Here is a 21012-nt window from a genome sequence, read left to right as displayed (position 1 = left end):
GTGTTTACTTCTGAATTGCTAAGGGGACTTTAGGAAGGGGAAAAGTGAAGCAAGTGTCCTTTTCCGAAGTGTGTTATCTGTTCCTTGTCCTTCGGGAGTGTGAAGCGAGCGTGTGTGGGGGTATCTGTCTTACTTGTTGCTTTGCTTCTCTGCCTGTTTATTTGCAGGCTTGTTTGGTATGTAAACCTAATTATCCAAAGGACTCTGAAACTTTTCAGTCTGTCCGGTGGAATTTCCCACAAGCATTTGGGGTCAATTGACCAGCCGGTATGGGGAGACCAGGATATGGATGAGCCTAGAATCTCACACGGCAGACAGCTACCCCTGCCTCTCCCCCAACAGGAGTGGAAATTGCTGTATCAAGTGTCTTTGGCCTCACAGCCAGATGACACTGTTCAGTTGAAGTGGACCAGTGCCCCAGCCACAGACTCGTATTCATTCTGTCATGTGCTCTGCGGAGCATTGAGACACCTGACCCTCCACTCCGCTGTGCAAAGTGCGGCTCTTAGTGAGTTCCAGTTGTGGGAAGGAGACGGTTGTGCCAGAGAGAGGAGACTAATGATGGGTGATTGAACTAGAGGACAGGAAACCGGGCCTGCTTTTCTTTTCTTTTCTTTTCTTTTTTTTTTTTGAGTAGCTGGAGATTAGAAGCCTTATCTATAAACAGTTGTCACGGATGTATTTCTTGGAAGGTTCTTGGTCTAGTAGTATATGAAGAATTGAGTTCTATTGTAGACCAGTAGGCAGCATTGAATGTTTGGGTTAACTAACCTCATGACAGTTTTGGTTTAAATTCTGCAAACATGAACTGAAAGTAGGTATTCACAACAATTACTGTGAGAATCCCCAGTGTATGGAGGTATCCGGAGTAGTGTTCTTACAGAGCAGGCTGGATTGTAGCCTTTGCTACACTTTTGGAATAAAATGACTCATGTATGTCCTTGGCGGTGCTGGAAATCTTGGTTCCAGAGGCAACGGAGTCAAGGCAAAGCCACGGCCTCCCTCAAGCCCTTGCTCCTGACTGTGCGGGCAGACAGAGCTCTGCGCTTCTTCCTTCCTCCCCGACCGCATCTTGCTGTGCTCTCTAGATTGGTTCCAGGCAGACGTGGACTCTGTACATCCCCTTGCTGTAGCTCCTGAGGGCTGGCATGACAGACATCTGCCACAGCATCTGGGAGCATCTGAGTTCTTAGTCAACGACACATTTCAGAAAAGTAGAGTGGATAGGTGTAGTTGTCACACTTTTTTGAAACAGAAGTGACTTTAAGGAGGCCCAGGGCTCATTTCTCCTTCAGCACCTCCTTGTTGATGCAGTAAAAATAAAAACTTTTTCCCCACACCAGCAGTGTTTTGACTCTTCCCAGCTCGCACACTGCTCTTCAGAGAAAGACTTTGTGAGATACTCAATTTTCTTTACTATTAGCAAATAGATTATTGTGCAAAATGCATCTTAATTACAAAAACATCTTAGGTGAGCCCAAACCTACCCACTTCAAAACCAGCTAGTTAATTCGATTCCCTTGCTGGCCTCTGGGACTCCCAGCACACAGTAGGTGCTGAACACTGACTTTTTTTTCTAGATCAAAGCAACTTGAGAAATAGCGGCCATAGAAGTTGGAAGCTGTTTTCATTTCTGTGAGAAATGCTTTTTAAGACGCTGGTTTTCATTTTTGAAGGAGTTTAATGGAAGTCACGTGAACATTCTTCCGCGATTTTAGTACAGAGACAAACAGTGCAGCAGTTTCATCACAAGGCCTAGCGCCGTTCTCTTGCACTGACTTCACGTTGAAGGCTGTAACAGAGCACAGACATCCCTTTGTCCCGCCTGTCTGAGGGCGTACTTCTGCCTCTCAACCTCTGCTTACTGTTTTTAAATGTGCCTTGCACATGTTACTTTACTTTGTAGTGTCAAGAAGAAAAATCCAGGCAGAAGTGTCAGAATTCTGTTACAGCCACAGAATCCTCTCTGATAAAACGACTGCGATCAGCTCCGTTGTCTTCTGTGTATAAATGGCTTTAGATGATCGTGGAGAATTGGAGATGCTCTCAATGGTAAAGCTTTTGTTCACCGTTTGAATTGTTTGGGGAGTGTAGTGGACAGCCTGGGACACACGATGAGAGTAATAAGGAGGGAGATGGTTTATGAATCAGAGTGTGGCTTCTACAGGTCACTTCTTTCTTTTTTTTTAAATTTAAATTAGAAACATGCCTGCTTCAAATGTCAATCCCAGCTCCCGCCCCCCTTGTCCCTCCACCAGCCCCACCCCCACTCGCTCAACCCCAGCCCAATCCCCACATCTTTCCCCAGGGAGGGTGAGACCCTCCACTGGGGATCTCCAGATTCTGTCATTTCACCCAGGGCAGTACCTAGGCCCTTCCCCATGTGTCCAGACTGAGAGAGCATCCCTCCATGTGGAATGGGCTCCCAAAGTTCATTTGTATGCCATGATGAACACTAATCTACTACCCAAGGCCCCAGAGATTTCTGAGGCCTCCTCACTGACACTACATTCATGGAGTCTGGATCAGTCCCCTGTTGGCCTCTCAGCCATCAGTCTGGGGTTCAAGAGCCCCCCCCCCTTGCCCAGTCAGCTGTCTTTGTGGGTTTCACCAGCACGGTCTTGACCCCTTTGCTCATCACTCCTCCATCTCTGTCACTGGGTTCCAGGAGTTCAGTTCAGTTCAGTTCAGTTCAGTTCAGTTCAGTATTTAGCTGTGAGTGTCTGCCTCTGCTTCCATCAATCACTGGATGAAGGTTCTAGGATGGCATATAAGGAAGTCTCTCTGCTATTACTTAGTTTTCCAGTTGGTGTCATCCTTGTAGATCTCTGGAAATCTCACTAGTGTCAGCTTTCTCCTCAAAGCTGTAATGACTCCAACTATTATGGAATTTCTCATCCTGGTCTCCTCTATTCTAACCCTGACTAAACCTTCCTGCTCCCCCATGTCTTATTCTACCCTCCTCTTATCCCCCTCTCCTTTTCCTGGTTCCCTTTCTCCTGCCCCCATGTTCCCAATCTGCTCAGAGATCTTCTTACATTTTCTCCTGTAGTCAGCAGCCCCATAAGTACTGGTCTGGGGTGGCTTTTCCCTGTGCTGTTTATGACTGCCCGGTGGAGCCTCCTCCAGCCACAACATCGTGGTTAAATTCTCTAGGCAGATGATAAATCATTTAGTAGCATTTTGAGTGTACCTACATTGTAATTGTTTTCTTTAAAGGTTTTATTTTGTTATAGATTTTGTTTTAGAGTGTGGGTCTGTGTGTGGGTATGTGCATGTAAGTGTAGTGCCCATTGAGGACAGAAGAGGGCATCATATCCCAGCAGCTGGAGCTACAGATGGTTGTGAGCCACCTTGTACGATCCTCTCCTTGCAGCTGGAGCTACAGATGGTTGTGAGCCACCTTGTACGATCCTCTCCTTGCAAGGGTAGGAAGCCTCCTTACCGTTGGCTCATCTCTCCAGCTCTGGGTGTATCTTTTGTCAGGAGAGCATACTCTGAGTGTGGGGCTGCGGAGTTTTGGTTTTTAGCATCTGTGGAGTTTTGGTTGTTCCTGTCTGATTACGTGTTCAACAATGGCGGTCGTTACCCTTTGCTGTAGTTTACGCGGTGCTCCCCTAAGCGCTTTATATGTCAGCATCACAGGCAGAGCACTGTTGGCCTCTATACGCAAGGCAGAAGAAAGGAGATGTGGAGCAAATGGGCTGAGGTGGAGTCAGACTTCACACACAGATGAGGAAAAGCACATCACTGATCAATAATCCGGCAAATGCAAAAATATTTCTCTTATTTACTTTTTAACACAATTTTTTATTGATTCTTTGGGAATTTCACACCGTGCACCCCAATCCCCTCCACTCCAGCCCCCCCAATCCTACCTTATCCTGCAACATCCACACCTAAAGGACTACCCCCCAATACATTAAAAACAAAACACACGAAAAACCCTATCTCACTCCTCCATCTGTCCAACACCTCTCCATTTGTCCTAGTGACTTCCGGTGCTAAGGTGTGTCATGCAGTATACCCTTTTGTTCAAGCAGCCCCACCCACAAAATGTTCATTGCAATGAGTCTTTGGTCCGGTTCAAGGCCTCCGGCACACCACCGTCACTCGGCCCTCGCTGAAACTCCCCTCAGATTTCCTGCCGTTGCCCTGAGTCCTGGAGATCCTGTGGTTACCATTCCTCAGGACCAGCCGCTTCATGCATGCCAGCAGGTGATAGATGTGGTAGATGTTGGGGCAGGCCAATCAAAGGGCCAGGATGTGGGTCTGGGTGGTAGCTGCACTGGTTGGTCCAGGACTCTGGCAAGGGGCAGAGCCAGCCCTCCTAGCCCCTTGGTGACCACTTGGGTCATGGGCATCATCATAGACCTCAGCTTCTGTAGGACCACAGAGCAAGGAACCCAGGCATCAGTGTGGCCCTTGGTAATGACTTGGGCCATGGATGTCATCACAGACCCCAGGTTCTGTAGGACCACAGACCAAAACAGGGTCCTTAGAAACAGCCTGGGCCTGGATAGCCCTTGGTGTCAGAGTAGGTCACTAACGTTGACATCACCCTGGACAGAGGGTGGCCCTCAGGTAGGGGACCCAAATCCTGGGCATCCACAAGACCCCCGATGGTGACAGGCACCATGGACATCAACATAGGCCCTGGCTACACTAGGGCCACAAGCCCACATATGACCCCTGGGCTCAGATCAAGTCTGATGACTCCAAGGCCCTGGATGACAGCTCAGAACAATCAGATTGGGAGAATTCCTGTTGTGACATGGCCCTTGATCACATAATTGATGACATGTGGCAGCCTTGACCCCAGGACTCCTTACAACCCTTGGTGGTAACAGGGACCAAAGACATCTATACGACCAGGGCTGTAGTAGCACCACAGACCCAGCCTTCTCTTCTGGCCTACAAGAGCACTGGGATATATGTGGTGCACATACATGCATGAAAATTAACACACAACGACATCAAATAACAAACATAAGAAGACACCATGTCCTAATATGTTGTATTAGCCAATGCCAAAGCAGGAACATCTATGAAGCTAATGTTCTGAGCGGGGTGTCACCCAAAGCCCCCTGCTGAACAATTTTCAACTTAAATGAGAAAAGAATTTAGGTGCTCATATTATGATTTAATTGAACCTAAATTATAGCTGGAATTACCACTATTTTCCCTATGAATGTTGCTTTATGTCAATGGCTGAATTCCAATACCTAGGAATGTTTACATGTTCCCACCAGTTTATTTTTGTTTTATCCTTATGATCCATTTTTAGGTCCAGTACATATTTTTTGAAACGTTAGATCCATTTCCGTGTGCCATATATAAATTATAGTTGGCTAATAGACACAGTGGAGTCTTGCTGATGATATTTGTGCTGTGAGGCCTTGAGAAATACTGCCATCTATTAAGTTTATTCACATTCTTCAGTGGTCAGAGCTCGGATTGGCACCGAACTTGTTTTCTTGTAATAAAGGCTTTTTGATAACAAAACTAGTTTTGGTAATTCTAGGAGAGAAGTTCTTGGTAAATAGTGACAAAATTTAAAGTCTTTGTTTGTTTGTTTTATTTTGATACAGTACCTCTACCTGGCCTAGAATTCACCATGTATATCAGGCTTGCCTCAAACTTGCAGACATAGCCCTGTGATTGCATCCCGAGTGCTGGGATTAAAGGTGTGCCCTACAGCGCCTGGCCAAGCTTGAATCTTTGCTTCAATGGGAACTAAACACTCCGCAGGCTGTCTTCTGGCCTCCGTATGCATTGTGACACATATGCAGTCACACTCATCAAACCATGTGTATACACATAAACCAAAACAAAATAAACATGTGCTCATACACTGCCATTTTTCACATTGTTTAATGAAGTAGAATGAGAATATTAGAAACTTTTAAGTTAGAGCCCCTGCATCCCTTGCTTAGTGGAGACTCTGGTGAGATTCTTATAAAATATTAGTTTCTTTATTCCAGAGTCCTGACACCTTTGGGCAGAGAGATGTGATCATGTCTGGACTGTCGTCCTTTCCCAGTTTTGAGTCGTTGGAAATTTTATTAGCTTGCTGCTGTCTATCCTAGACATTGAAACTTTGTTACTCCCAAGCTGTTTCCTGCCAGACATGTTTCTGGATCCCAACATGCACAGGCATTCCTGTGTTGCTGTCCTCAGAGTACTCACTCTAACAGAAAAGAACTCAGACAAGTTGCTCAGTTCCAAGGATACACAGACATCCCATGTTGCCATCCTCCGTGTGCTTACTCTAAAAGAAAACCAAAACCGAAACAGAGTTGCGGGGGAGCAGCACCGGTGCTGTCTTTGGAGTAGACTGTTTGCTAAGCCCGGAGAGAAAGAACAAATCCCTTCAGCATGAGCAGTGGAGGCTGGCAAATGCCTGTGAATTCTGGCTCGTAGCAGGTGCAGGTGTAAGACTTGCAGAGTCCTGAGTGGGACAGAACATGCTAGCATTCAAGAGGGACACACAAGAAGAATGGAATTTTCAAGGCAAGCCTTATCTTCAGTGAGTTTGAGGACAACCTGGGCTACATGAGACTGTGCCTCAAAAGCTACAGCAAAAAGCAAACAAAAATGCCGGAAGAAAATTTCCAGGCAGTTCAAAGAGGAACTAACGCCCGAGGTAGAGCAGAGGGCTGAGAAATGAGGAGCTGTCGTGGCACAGAGCTTCTGTGGTTTGTCTGAGCAGCTTCCTGCACACCGGAGTAATTAGAGCTTCGGTCTTGTCTGTAAGCCTTTAAAGTATGAACCATATTAAGAACTATGGCTTGCATCTTAATTTAGCAAGCATGTATGCTAAGCATTCTGCTGTTACTCCTCGAGATAGAGTTTTCCATTGTACTGTTAGAAAGTAAACGTTAGTGTCATATAACCCAATAAGCCCTTGGCCAGAGCTTTGTGTGTGTGTGCGTGTGCATGGGTGTGTGCGCCTGTGTGTAAGTGCATGTGTACGTGTGTGTGCATGCATGTGTGTGTGAATGTGTGTGTGCGTGTGCGTGCATGTTCCATGTAAGTGAGTGCATGTGTGGGCGTGCGTGTGTTTATGCATGTGTGTGCACAGATGTGCACATGTGTATACATGTGTGTGCGCATATGTACCTGTGTGTGCATGCACGGGTGTGTGCACGTGTGTGTGTTCCTGTGCATGCACATGCGTGTTCCACGTAAGTGAGTGTATTGGTGTGCAGGGGGAGGCAGAAGACCACTCAGCCTTGTTCCACGTCCTGGCTGCCTTTGCACTGTTGCTGTCCGGTTTCCAGTGAGTCCCAAGCTCTGGACTCCTCCGTCTTCCTGGCAGCTGATGTTGGATCTCAGGTCTCCTTAGGTGTCACCTTTTCGCGCGTCTGCTTTGGCCGTGCAGCCCTGGTCGTCACCGTATTGCTTTGTGTGTCTGCGTAGGTCTCTACAGTGCCGCGTTTCCCGTCGCTGTGACGAGTGCCTGAGCTCAACCCTCTCCTAGTGACTTAGTTTGGCTTGGGGTTTCAGAGTTCAGTTTGTAGTCACTTTGCTCCATTGCCTTTGGTCCTGCGACACATAGGTCACATAAACGGTGGACAGCAGAGGAAGGTGCCCACTTCTCCAGGAAGCTGAATTGGGGCAAGGTCGATAAAAAAGAAAGGGGGAAGGGTCTGGCATCCCTTTCAAGGACACACCTCCCCACTTTCCCAGGGGTGTGGTACCAAATGTAGAGTGCATCTTTGGGAGACATTTGGGGTTGAATCTACATCTGCCTTTTAAAAGATTTTCCTACTCCTTGAATCCATTTAGCAAGTTCCAAAAGGGAGCGTGACGTATGGAGCACACATCTGTGTCCTCTGGGTATGACTGTGGCTCCTCCTTCTCAGCAAAGGCAAGGATCTCTGTGACAGACCTGGATGACTGCTGTCTCACGGCAGATTTCCCCCCACGTTCCCTGTGATGATTCCAAATGCGAATTTCGTGTTTTAAGGAAATGGTGGAATGATGTACTATGTGTGTATGTGGTCCTTGAGCTGTGAACTGTTAGAGCATTTCTCAATTTTGTTATAATTTAAAGAACAGTATTTTGCATCCAGTGAAAATTACACGAAAGTCAGATTCAGTGTCCATCAACAAAACCCTTGTTGGAATCCAGTACCATCCGTTTGTCTAAGATTTTTCTAACTTTTCCCATTCTATCAGCCAAGTTGGGTAGCTGTATAAGACAGCATGTGGCCTCCAAAAGAATGAAATATTTACTCTCTGGCCCCTTACTGGGAAAAAAGAAAATAAATTTAAAATAAGTTTCGGTTTTCATTTCAGTAATTCATCTAGACTCTTGGTGATTGGGCATCACTTTTACTGCTCTGTGTTGCTATAACAAAATACCAGAGGCTGTCTTACACAATAAAGAAGTTTATCGAGTTCATGATTCTGGCGTCTGGAAGGTCCCAAAGAGACTGTGCTAGTGGCCTCCCTGTGCCTGGCTGGTTCTGTCGCAGCATGGTAGATTGACAGATGGAGAAGAAGCCATGCACAGGAGGGAAACCTGCAGGAAAGGAGTTGGAGAAATTCAGGGGAACGCACCTGCGCCACACTTGGTGAGCTATAACCACCAATGTGCAAAGCCCTGCTCTCCTACCAGAGGGCACAGAACACCATCCCCTTTGCTTCCTGCCCCTTTGTGAGGCAGAGTCCTGTGTAGCCCGGGCTGGTCTCAAACACACTATGTAGCCAAGAATGACCTTGAACTTCCGATTGCTCTGTCTCTATGTCTGGAGTGCTGATGTCTGCCACCGTGCCCAGTTTATGCCTTTCTAAAGGGGAATGAAGCTAGAGCATCATTGGCCAGGCACTCTACCCACTGAGCTACACTCTCAGCCCCATCAATTCCTTTGAAGACCTAAGCACCTCCCACCCTTTAAGTGCTCTACCCTCTGTCAACTCCACCAGACCAGAAGCAAGCTTCGCACACCTTACCTTTGAGCAATATGAAGTGCGCTTGAGCGACAGAAGTTTAACCTTGGGAACCACAGCAAGACTAACTTGCACACTGGTGGCTACAACTCAACATTTGTAACACAAACACTGAATTTTCTTATTCCTGTTATATTTATTTTCATGAAACTCCTTCCTCTGAAACAAACTTCTGTTTGCATTCTTGGGTACAGTTTGGCACAGGCAGTTGATAAGGGAAAATGACGAAAAACGGTTCGTCTTGAAATAGTCAAGTGAAAACCATTCACTTTTACAGATTCGGGTTTGAGATCTCAGGCAGAATTGCCAAATATAGTGGACAACTCTTTCCCCAATACCATGAATTTTAGCTAAGAGAATGGTAGTTCTTGACGTAGGTTTAATAGATGCAGTGTACTTTTAAACTGTGTGTGTGCACTACTTTTCCATACAGAAACACTTAAAATGGGAAAATGTTTCTTTGGAATGGAGGACATGAGTGGATTCATTTGTTAGTCAGAAAATTCAAAGTTTGTGGACATGTGTGTATAGATTCATTCGTGGGAAATGAACCACAGTTTGTGGCTGGTTAAAACAGTGAGAGACATCAGGTAAAGTCTGCCATTTATACTCACAGGAGGAACAGCTTTCACCGATTTTGTTTAATTCGGCTTTTTACTGATGTGCAGCTGGGGTGTATTTTGCCTCTTATACTTCTATACATAGCCAGGAGTGATCGGAAGACAAGCCAAGTGCTCTCCTGAGGCATGCCTTCCATGTCTGCAAGGAGCTCGCTGATTTACTGACTCTGTTGGAGGCATGAGTGTGACCTCTGAGGACCATCGAAACCCAGGGAGAAGTAGTGTGAGCTCACTGTTGAACGATTCCAGGCATTGAAAAAAGTTGCCTTATTTGGTAAATATGGCTAACTGGTTCCCCTGGTGATGCTGGCAAACTCACTGTGGAAATGCATTGGGTCTTTAAACCATTCCTTTGTACTTTTTTTTTAATCCTTTAGCAGTAGAATGTAAAGCAGCATTTGTTCAATTTTTCTTGGTAGATGACAGATGAAATCAGACAAAAACAAGTAAAATGCAAATTCACTGACATTTTAGCATTTCCCTGACTGTCCCTTTTTGGTGTCTGAGGTCACCTGACCTCTGGGAAGTTTGGGGTGTCACTGATGTCTTTTAGAACAGGACTGGCTTGGGAAAGCAACTGCGCGCTGCCCTCTGGGCCCTTGCTGTGTCCCTTAGCTTAGGTCTCTGTGCACTGGGAGTTTGGGAGGAACCTGTTGGCTTCCCAGTCGGGTTCCATGGGAGATGAAAATGGTTTCACTTTACATTTTTTCGTCTCTAGTTGACATTGCCTTGGGTCTGAGTTTTGAGAGATCCGATTGTTTAAGAGGAGAATAAACAATTTGGAAGCAAATAATTAATGGTTTGCATGTGGGCTTAGCAAATAATTAATGGTTTGCATGTGGGCTTAGCAAATAATTAATGGTTTGCATGTGGGCTCTGCCAGGTGTGAAGTTGGTGACTGAAATGTGAAGGTGACGATGGCCCTTCTTGAGATTAGGGGAATCGACCTGTGTGAGGGTTCCCGGTGGTCTCAAAGCTTCAGTTCCTTCTTTTCCGGCAGTGGCCTCTCTCCAGCTCGTCCATGACCCCGCCTCCTGCTCTCTCCTGCTGCTGATTTGTATCTATTAGGACTCACCATGTCCTCAGCCTTAAGGATCAACCCTCCTCTGTGTAATTGCTGGAGGAACTACCATTCGAAGTCTGGTCCCCGGATGATGGATGGTTTGGTTGGTCGCATGATTGTCATGCCAGTACAAGGCCGCCCTGAGTGTGCTCCCAAGTGTAACAAAAAGCTGGGTGCTTGGAGTGAGTTCTAGGATGGCAGAGGTAGGGAGCCCTGGGACTTAATTCCCTAGGGCTCTGTGGTTTAGTCCCTTGTCCAACTCTTGGTCTATAAGAGGTAATATAAAATAAATTTAAGGTGAATAGAGCCTGAGGAATGGGACTCCAGCTTCCACAGAGAAACACACACACACACACACACACACTCTCTCTCTCTCTCTCTCTCTCTCTCTCTCTCTCTCTCTCTCTCTCTCTCTCTCTCTCATACACACACACACATACACACATACACACACACACACTCACACTCCACATTAAAAAACAACAAAAATCCTCTGACAAACCCCGGAGGCTGGTTCTGAGGCCCGCATTGTCATGTCATTACTAGAGGAGTCTTTAGTCCCACCTGAAACTAGTCAACACCTCTTGTAGACAGAGCTTCTGCTCCACCTGGTCCCACAGCCGTTTAGTTCCAAGTAAACACACAGAGGCCTATATTAATTATAAATTGTTTTGCGAGTGACTCAGACATCTTATTGGCTAGCTCTCTCTTAATTATGAACCCATTTCTATTAATCTGTGTATCTCCACGTGGTTTTGGCTTACTGGAGAATGTCCGGTGTCCTACCTTCCCAGTAGCTACATGACCTCTGCCTGGTGGCTTCTCTCTGTGTCCTCTCCCCAGAATTCTCCTCATCTAGTATTCCTGACTATACTTCTTGCCTGGCTACTGGCTAATCAGTGTTTATTCATCAACCAATAAGAGAAATGTTGTCATCAGCACTTACTGGGGTTTAACCCGGGAGGAACAATGACAGTTTCAGCAAGTTTGTTCTGAGTATATATTTTACCTCACATTTATATCAGAGCAATACACACAAGATGAAGCAAAGTCTTAGGGGCCATAGCCACTAGGCTCACAACTGGGGTACCTGCTCGGCACAGGGCCACGGCTTGCTACATCTCAAGATTCCTCTGGATTCTAGTGTTGAGTCCACCGAGGTCTCTGGTCTTCGATGTCTGGAACTGGATGGGGCAGTTCTCAGCTTAGTGGACTGGCTTCTGAGGCGGAGGAGAGTTCCAGGACGTGTCCTTCACACAGTCACGGTGGGCTCTGCTTCTCAGCCTGAGCTGCTCCTTAACTACCTTGCTTATCACACTCTGCCACACGTGCACACTCTCATCCATTCTTATCTGTAGTAGTCGGACCTATGTTCCCTTTTCTAATCTCCTTCCAGCCAGCCTTCTGCCTGTCTGTTTACATGCTCCTTGCAAACATTTATTCACAGCACACAGGTCATCCGCCATCAGACCAGTATTGCCAAGAAGAAAACGAACTCCAAATGGAGTGTCATTGGTGCCCACCATACTCCTGGGAATAGGTCGGTGCTGTCAAGAGCAGAGTTCTAAATTATCAAAACATCTAAATGCCATATTCTGTAGGTCTTTGAAGTGTTTGAAGGTCAAATATCTATGTTGGGTACATCACTGAGCACATATAGAACCTGACTAACATCATTAGGTATAAGAAGCATGGGTAACTATAATCTGTAATTCTCAGAAACATATATTCACAGCATTCAGGACATTTCCCATCAGCCTTCTCCAGAATTTAGGGTACTCCCAGATAATTCAAATGCATGCTGGGGTCCCTGACCTGCTCTGTGTTATTCTCTTCTCTGGTGAGGCGCGAGCCCCCTCCTGCAGAGGGTTTCACCTCTAGATTTAGAAGCACCTGGATGGTCAGATAGGGACAGAACTGTTAAGAATGCCTCTCCGTCCTGTGCACGTGAGAACTTCTGGTCTGTCCCACTCCTCTTGTCTGGTAAGTTTCCTAAGACCTCAGGCAATGCTCTTCTTTCCTACTCTAGCTTGTTTATTTACTCAACTAATTTTTGTCTCTGTTGGCTTGGTTGTTGCTCCTCCCTGTGACTATGAGTGTTCTCCTGGGACAGAAGACTGCAGCCTTTCTAACTAGTGGGCAGATAGACACACACAGAAGCAGACACAGACAGACAGAAACACGGAGACAGACAGACAGACAGACAGACACACACACACACACACACACACACACACACACACACCGTTTGAGTTCCTCCATGTTGTGTTCCCCTGGGGTCTCTTGTCTCCTTCATCTTTTATCATTTCTTCTGTGTTCTCATTATGGTTTCAGCTGAGGAAGTCTGTAAGAAAGAGGAGTAAAGTTTAAAACAAAACTCAGATTCAAATGGCCAGCCTTTATTTCAGCTTGGGATCTGGGGTCTTTGTTGTGACTGGACACTTGTCTCTGTCCAACACTGCCTCTAATCTGGGTCACAATTTGTCCCTTTATCTTTCCAACTTAGCTGCTCCACTAGACTTATTCATTCATGAATGTCTAGTACTTGCCACAGAGCAGTATGGCATACGTGTTGGTGTCTGTTTGCTTATTAATACTAAAATTCTGACAATCAATATCCTTGCATGCTTAATTTGGGGGGCTAGATGAATACTAAATATCATTTTCTCTTTTCTTTGTATAATGTTGGTGATTGAAAACAGGCCTTGAGCATGTTAGGCAAATAATTCTACCACTTAGCTGGCTCCCAGGCTGAGAAGTAGAGAAGTGAATAATACTGAGGAGTGTTAGAAAAGTGACAGTTTTAGTATCTGGGGTTACAGGAAGCAACAGTGCTCTTTGTGGCCCTTTGTGATGGGGTTTAAACAGCCACAGAGGTAGGTGTGGCTGTCAGAATGCAGTATAATTTTAGACGACAGTTTGGGGTAGTTTATTGTGTCTTGACCACACTGGACCATTTAATGCCTGTTATTAACGATTTGTACCTGGAGTACATCATTGAAATTCAATTTATAATTAATACCTAAGGGAGGCATCATGTTAGTTTCTTTTCATTTGAGAAGAAACCACCTGAGGGAGACAGGGTTTGCTTTGGCTCACGGTTGAGGGGCAGTCTGATGCAGGGAAGGTGTGGTGGTCAAATGGCTGTGGCCATGGGACCCTGAGGCTGCTTGCCCTCTTCTCTGGAAGCAGGAGAGTTGGTACTCTGTTCACCTCCCTCTTTTCCTCTTTTCATTCATTCTGGGATACCAGCCCATCAGATATTGTAACCCACCTTCAGGACAGGTCTCCCCTGCCTCAAACCCTCTGGCTCTGTCCTTTCAGACACATGCAGAAGAGATTTACAATTGCCCTTGGCATTTCTTAAACCCAGTCAAGCTGTCACTCAAAACCAGTCATCACAGGCACAGTTAGAAGATTTCAGAAAGTGCGCATCCAGGAGCCACCTCCCTTGTTTTCTCTGAGAAAGCAGCCTGGGCTTGCCCATTAGTCCAGGCTGCCCACAGAGCCCCAGGGATCCTCCTGTCTCTGCCGCCTCAGCTCAAGGCTCACATGCATGAGCCGTCACTCCTGGCTTTTTAATGTGGATCCTTATGCTTTAAAGGCAAGTATGCTGATGGTTGAATCATCTGCCAAGCCTGGTTGTGGGCCCACATTGGCCCACTCACCCAAAAATACCCCAAAACTGAATCTGCCTTGCCTTACCCCCTTTTTCGTTTAATCTGTGACATTTATTTTCTGAGGGCCTGCCTTTAGTAGCTAGGAATTCATCTTCATAAACAAGCCTATAAAACTAATAAACTCAAAAGATGTTGAAAAGATTCGTTTAACGTTTGCTAGCAAGTTGGTACGAAAACGTTTGGTGAAAGCCAGAGGGAAATCTCTTGCTGATGAAGTCACAATGAAGATGTCACTGGTGAGGCAGAGCAGTGTGCCGAGTTTATTTCAGGTCACCTTCCTCCACACACCTCCCTATCAATTTCTACATTCCAGTGTGACTTTTCCATAGCGAAATTTATGGCTTCTATTTCAAAATATTTCCAAATTCTCTGTGGGCAATCTCTCCCAGAAAATGAAGAATGAATGACTCAGAGCAGTGGAACATTTTTTGCTTGTGTGATTTTGGGGGCAGGATCTTACAAAAGTCTGAATTCTGCCTCGTTCCCCACGGCAGACAGAAGACAAAAAGCAACGAGTAATTAAAATACTGAGAGATGCTGGATATGGTGGCAGCAGCCTGGAATCTCAGAATTTGGGAGAAAGAGGCAGGAGGACCAAAGGCTTTGACAATAGCCTGTCTGTAAATCAGGTTCCTGTCTCAAACGAACAAGTGAAATTTGTGCAGAAGAGAGAGGCCCTGGGTGGCCATGTAATACTGAAGAAAGAGTTTTTTTTTTTCCGTCGTATAATATTTTTATTAAGTTTTCCAGAATTGCGTGCATGCTTATTAGGTGTTTTGATCACATTCATCTTGTCCCTCTAACTCCTCATAAAGCCCCCTCTTTCACTCCTTATCCCTCCCAACTTTGTATTTGCTTTTTTAAAGAAGTTAGTTGATTATTTTTATAATCCAGTGAGTCCAATTCGTGCTACCCATGTATTCCTGGGTGTAAGATCTACTCGAGTTTGACATCCGGAAGCCACGCCCTTAAAGAAAGCTGACTTTCCCCCAGAAGCTATTACGTGGCAGTAGCTTCTCAGCTAGCAGCTGGCTTTGGAGCCTCCCACCCCCTGGGAAACTGATTGGCTTGACTTGTGCAGGCGACCACAGTTTGTTATGGTCCTGTTGGGTCCAGAGGACACTGTTCTGCTCCTGCCCTTCCTTCTGGCTCTTCCATATCCTCTTCTGAGGTGGTCCATAAATCTTAGGGGACAGGGAAGTCCCATTTGTGTCTTGGGATTCCATAGACAGATGCACTCCATACTTTGGCCAGTTGGAAAATGCTTTAGTAATATGGGTTAATGGCTTCACCAATTCAAAGCCAACCCATTCTCCCTGCTTGCTGAAACATGGGTGGCTTTACTCAGTGCTTAGGAAGTTCATTGATAGTTTACACATTGTCACCTGTCCTAAGGCTGCTTTGGCAGCATCCAAAGATGGTCTAGGTTGGTCACAGGTAGATGAGACAGTGTTTATTAAATTCTGGGATTGGCTTTCAGATTTCCTTAGACTCCAAAGCTTCTGTGACTTTGTTTCGCCCCATGACACAAGCTTGAGGGAAGGACAGCTGAGTAGTCGCTCTCCCTTGACATCTTAGAACACAGCAAAGTAAGTAAGGCATTGACTCCTTAGGTGGATATTGCAAAGTAGTTCAGATGTGTAGGGAGCAAAGTGTATTAGCTGGGGCTTCATTTTATGTGGAACATCATGGAGTTTTTCCTATCACCCACCTTCTTAGGCTATTTATAAGTATTCATCACACTGTTTTTAAAATGTGCAAAGACAAGCAGGCCAGGCAGCTCAGGCAAGATGGGCTAGTAAGATGGCTTGGTCACTTGCCATCACTAACAACCTGAATTCAATTCCTGGGACCCGCCAATTCCTGAAAATTGTGGTATATTCCAATTCCAGTTATCATAAAGTCAGTTTAAGTCAATTTTATTGTGTGGGCTGGGATATACGAGGCTGTTTTCTTTTCCTTTATTTTAGAAAGACTTTCATTTGGTTTTCTAGAAGTTGATGCATTTTTTGCAACTATATAAATTAGTATATTATAAGTTATTACCTTTCTGTTGTTTGTTTTTTTCAAAGGAAGCCTTTGTTCAATTTGTTTCAATTAAAAAAAGCAGACATCATATAAGGAAGAGATTTCCTTGAAAAATCTGTGAGAACAAAGCTATTCCTGAGGAGGCTGACGAGTCTTGTGTGGGAAATCTGGAGTAATGAAATTCTTCCCGGGGCTGGTCTAGGCAGCTTCCTCACAGCTGCCTCATACTGTGAGCTTCTGCGCTTGCTTCATTTTGTAAATGTTTACTTATTGTGAAATCTTCTCTTTTGGCTATCCCATGGTTTGGAAATTATTATTTTCATGTTCACATCTATATTATTTCCCTTGAGACAAGAAAGCCCATTGTGTTTTGGGGACTACCCGAGCTTTCTTGTGTTTCGAGGACTGCCTATCTTTGTATATGAAAGATAATGTCTAATGAAAGAAGGGTTTACCAGAGCACTTTTCACTAGTTTACTCCTTGAGGATGGCTTAGCAAGACTGCAAATATTTGTAAGAAGACATTCATCAGTTCATTGGAAGAAATCAAATGTAGACTGATGTTGGGTTAGGCTTAGATTTGTTGACTGTCCCTGATTTAAAAGTCTGGGCTTTGTGGGTCATTTAAAAGAAAAATACTAGCTGTAAATTACAAAATCCAAACAGGGGCATCATTCATTAGCAAACAGTCCTCTGTCTGATCAATTCCAGAAGCCATTTCAACCTTCTTTACTGAATTAACCTGTCTGCTTCTAGCTGCCAATAGCAAAAGCATCTTTTTCTGGACATCTGTCTCATCTGTTGACAGCTTTGTAGACAGCTCTTGTGGTTTTTGTTTGCATGCGTGTTTAGTTGCTCTTGAGAAGGTCTATAGCCCATGCTGACCTCTACCTTCCTGTGTAGCCAGGGATGACTTTGAACTTCTCATCTCCCTACTTCTACCTTCTGTGTGGGGCTTACAGATGTGAGCCACCACGCCTAGTTGTGGTGTTAGGAATGGGGCCCCAGGCTCCCTTCATGCCCCCTTTCTGCCACCTGGATTCCGTCAGCCTCACTATAGAGCAACATTGCTGAGCACTGGAGGTGCTTACATTCACTGTGGGTTCCCGAGGCTTCCCCTTGCTCATGCCACCCTTCCCATGACATCTGCATAGGTATTTACTGACCTTTCTTACAACTTCGTCTAAAATCAATTGACCCTTTTTTTTTAATCTTCAGTTTCTGTTTTCTCAAAGGAGAGAATTAGACTTTTTCTCTGGGTCTTCTTAGCTCGAAGACCCCTGGAGTATTTAAGTGATAGTCTTAACTTTACCACTTGGCCCATTCACCTTGTGAGCTTACTTGTGACTCTGTGTCGTGTGGAGACATTGATGAGCACAGAGCGCTGCTTAGGAAGAACAGGATGGAGGGCTGAAAAGGAAGGAGGCTGTGGAGAGAGATGTGCGTCTGCTTGTGTACACATAGAATCTCTCTTTCCTTCCAGCTCTAAGATTCTTCAGTTTACTGCTCATATTTTAAACACATGCATATTTGCTTTATGACACTTAAAATAGCATCACTTTTCGAAAGAAGTCAGTTTCTCATATTTATGACAAAGTGTCTTAAAAGAGTTATTCCCGATAACTTAGCTTTTAGACTCATAGATCAAGCAATTCTAATATTCTTCACAGGGGTTAATGGTCTTTATGGAAGAAGACAGACTTGATGGGGTTCTCACAGAACGTGTTTTGCCTCTGATGAAAAGGCCTGGTGGATGGAGAGTGCTAATACACTGAGGTGCTTCCTGTGGCTAGAAAGACGACTCAGCATTTAAGAGTGCACAGTGCTCTTGCATAGGAGCCAAGCTCGATTCCCAGTACCTACTTTGGGTTACTCCATGTGTAGAGGATCTGATGCCCTCTTCTGGCCTCCACAGGGACTGCAGTCATGTGCATGTACTCCCACCCCACAATGCATAATCGAAGGCAATAAAAATAAATATTAAACATTTATGGTGGAAGTGGGTGTGGGTTCACCATCGCCTGTCAGGGCACAGTGAGGCAGCTAGTGCTTTGATGAGTATTTGCTCATCCGTTTCCTATAAGACTTCAGCATCCTCTCTGCAGAAGCTGCTTGCGCTGTTATAGTTTTTTGATGTTTGTAGCATCTGCTTGGCATCTGATCTTTATGTACCATTTTCTCTACTTCAGAATCTTTGAGACAAGATTGGTGTCTTTGTCTTCTGTGAGCACGTGTTCAACAAATACTTAATGAGCCACTGAAGGGACTTCCCGTAGCCATTCCGCTGTTACAAGTGAGGAAAATGAAGCTGACGGACACGTTTCTCATCTTGGGCCACATAGAAACTCTACCACTATATGTAACGGTCGACACTCCTGGTTTTCTGACTTGTGTGACTTTTTTCTCTTGCTTGCTTGTTTGTCTTTCTGCACTGGAGACTAACTACACGTTGGGCCCATGTTCTAACACTGGACTAATTCCCAGTCCCAGCTCTTTTCCTGTCAAAGTACAGGTGTTGAGATATACTACAGAATCCTCTGTGGGAAGGCAATACAGAGCCCTTAGGGCTGCGGTTTCCTTGTTCTAGTGGTACACTGTAATCATCCAGGGACTCAGGTGATTTTCAATAACCTGATTCTTAATTCCTCTTCTCCAGCTTTCCAAGACCTAACTATTCTTTAAGGTCAGAAACCACAGTCTCATGCAGGCTCACACAGGGTAGTTCACAGCTGTAACGCGGTACAGGGCACATACCCTCATCTCCACACAGACAAAGCCTACAGATGCTCTGTTTTTCTTCCTTCACCATCTTTTTGTGCCACCTCTTAGACTGGGTGTAAACAACAGCAATTCAAAGATTTCCTCAATTGGTCCCTTTTCCTGATTTTATTGCTTTAATTCCGTTTAGCAAACCCTTGCCTAACCCTCCTTTCTCAAATCATCTTTCATCTCACTGCCAGAGGAATCACACATTAAACAGATATGGTCTAAGCATTCTTTAACCCTAGCCCGTCCCAGTAAAATTTTCTGGTGTAAGAAATTTTGGGATGCATAGTAAGGTCATAACCTGCTAAACCAGCTATCTTCAGTGTTGCCATTTTCGGTGACCCTGGTTTCCGGTTGGCCAGTGCTCCCTGGATGATGTCTCTTACATGTTTGTGTGTTGAGTGTCACACTGTGGTTCATCCCTCCTCCTACACTAGACAATGAGAGATTCACCACAGGGAATATGTCTTGTTCTTGCTGGTGTCTTCAGGGTTTTTAGTTCTCATATTTAAGGAATAAGTAAATCAAATCTTTGGTTTTGCTTTGCTTCTAGGGTGGTAGCCCTTTTATGTAACTTCTTGAGAAGGCCCAGACATCACAATCATCTATCTGTCTGAAAGATAAGCCTTGCACTTCATGCATCCCTTGTACTCCTTTCTGCGTCGTAAGAAATGGGGGTGCATCGAAAGAGGAGTCCATCACCCTGAAAATCGACATTCTCTGGTGATTCTTGTTGTAAATGGCCCCTGTGAAACTCTGTGTCCTGATCAATCAATTATGTTGTGCTGATTTGTTCTGAGAGGGAACATTGCACTCCCATCTACAAGGCACCCCATAAAATTTGGCGTTTTAGGCTTTTGTTTATAAAGTATTATCAGAAAGAAGCCATCCTTGCAAACACAACTGGAACTGATTGCCCACAATGTCTGCTTAGAATTAAATAAAAAGAATGTAGCTGTCATGATGTAAATCCCATGGACGGTTCTAGACAAGCCTAAAAGAAAAATGTTAGATTTCTCATCAGCAACTGTGATTCCTAAATGTGAGTGCTCTCTGTTCTTTAAAATAAACTGGGCCTTCGTGGACAGTATGGCTAACAGCTCCCAGGAAGAAGACCCCATGGATGCTACTGCCAATTAGCTCCTGGTGGGCTGCGTAATCTGGTGTTCTAAAAGAGTTCAACAGCCCTTCCTGATGCCTAGCAGAAAGGCCTCGCCTCTGGTCATTTCCCTTCTGCTTTCCTCTGTGGGGGTGGAGAACATGTGGCCACCATGTGACACTTCAGTTTTGTGTGCAGCTAAACAAATTTGTAAGTTGTTTCCTCTACCCCGGCTTTCGCTGGCGAGCCTATAACACGCTCTTCAGAAAGCCAGGCATATGTGCACAATAAGATTTGCATCAGGAGCTGAAGGGGGGTGGTGTGTGGACTGGGAGCCCTTAACGAGGGCTGCACTTGAGAGATGTATCTAGCAGGGTGTGCCCCTGTGTGTGACTATATGACTGAGAGCACTTGCTCATGCGTGTGGTGTGTATGCCCGTGTATGTGTTATGGGGAATGAATTAGGACCTTTGAGTCTTAGTGTTTTACATTTCAACCCCATTTTATGTAAATGGATTTCAGTTGGATATTCCTAGTCTGGGCATGAAGTTGGACTTCATGATACAGAGAGAAAATTCAGAACGGATTGATAGACAAAGCCTGTTTTTACCCTTTCCCTTAAAATGAATTTTTCAGGTGCGTGATATTTTTATTTGTGAGTTAATTAGAATAAAGTGATTTTATTAGAAAGTAAAGTGAATTTTCTAATTATCAAGGATTGCTAATATTTAGAATGGATTAAACTGGGTGAGATTTAAAAAGTATTGCTGTTTTTATTTGGGGTGATACAGCAGCATG

At 45.0% G+C, this 21012-nt stretch overlaps 1 protein-coding gene across 2 annotated transcripts in view; it reads left to right on the top strand.

The window, feature by feature from the left end:
- Positions 1-21012, top strand: part of Arhgap42 (Rho GTPase activating protein 42) — a 226544-nt gene that overhangs the window by 135497 nt on the left and 70035 nt on the right. The window lies entirely within an intron of this gene.

Source organism: Mesocricetus auratus, unplaced genomic scaffold (assembly GCF_017639785.1).
Source record: "Mesocricetus auratus isolate SY011 unplaced genomic scaffold, BCM_Maur_2.0 Super-Scaffold_100040, whole genome shotgun sequence".
NCBI lineage: Eukaryota > Metazoa > Chordata > Mammalia > Rodentia > Cricetidae > Mesocricetus > Mesocricetus auratus.
The sequence above is the reverse complement of the archived record's forward strand: the minus strand, read 5'-3'. Positions and strand labels throughout refer to the sequence as shown.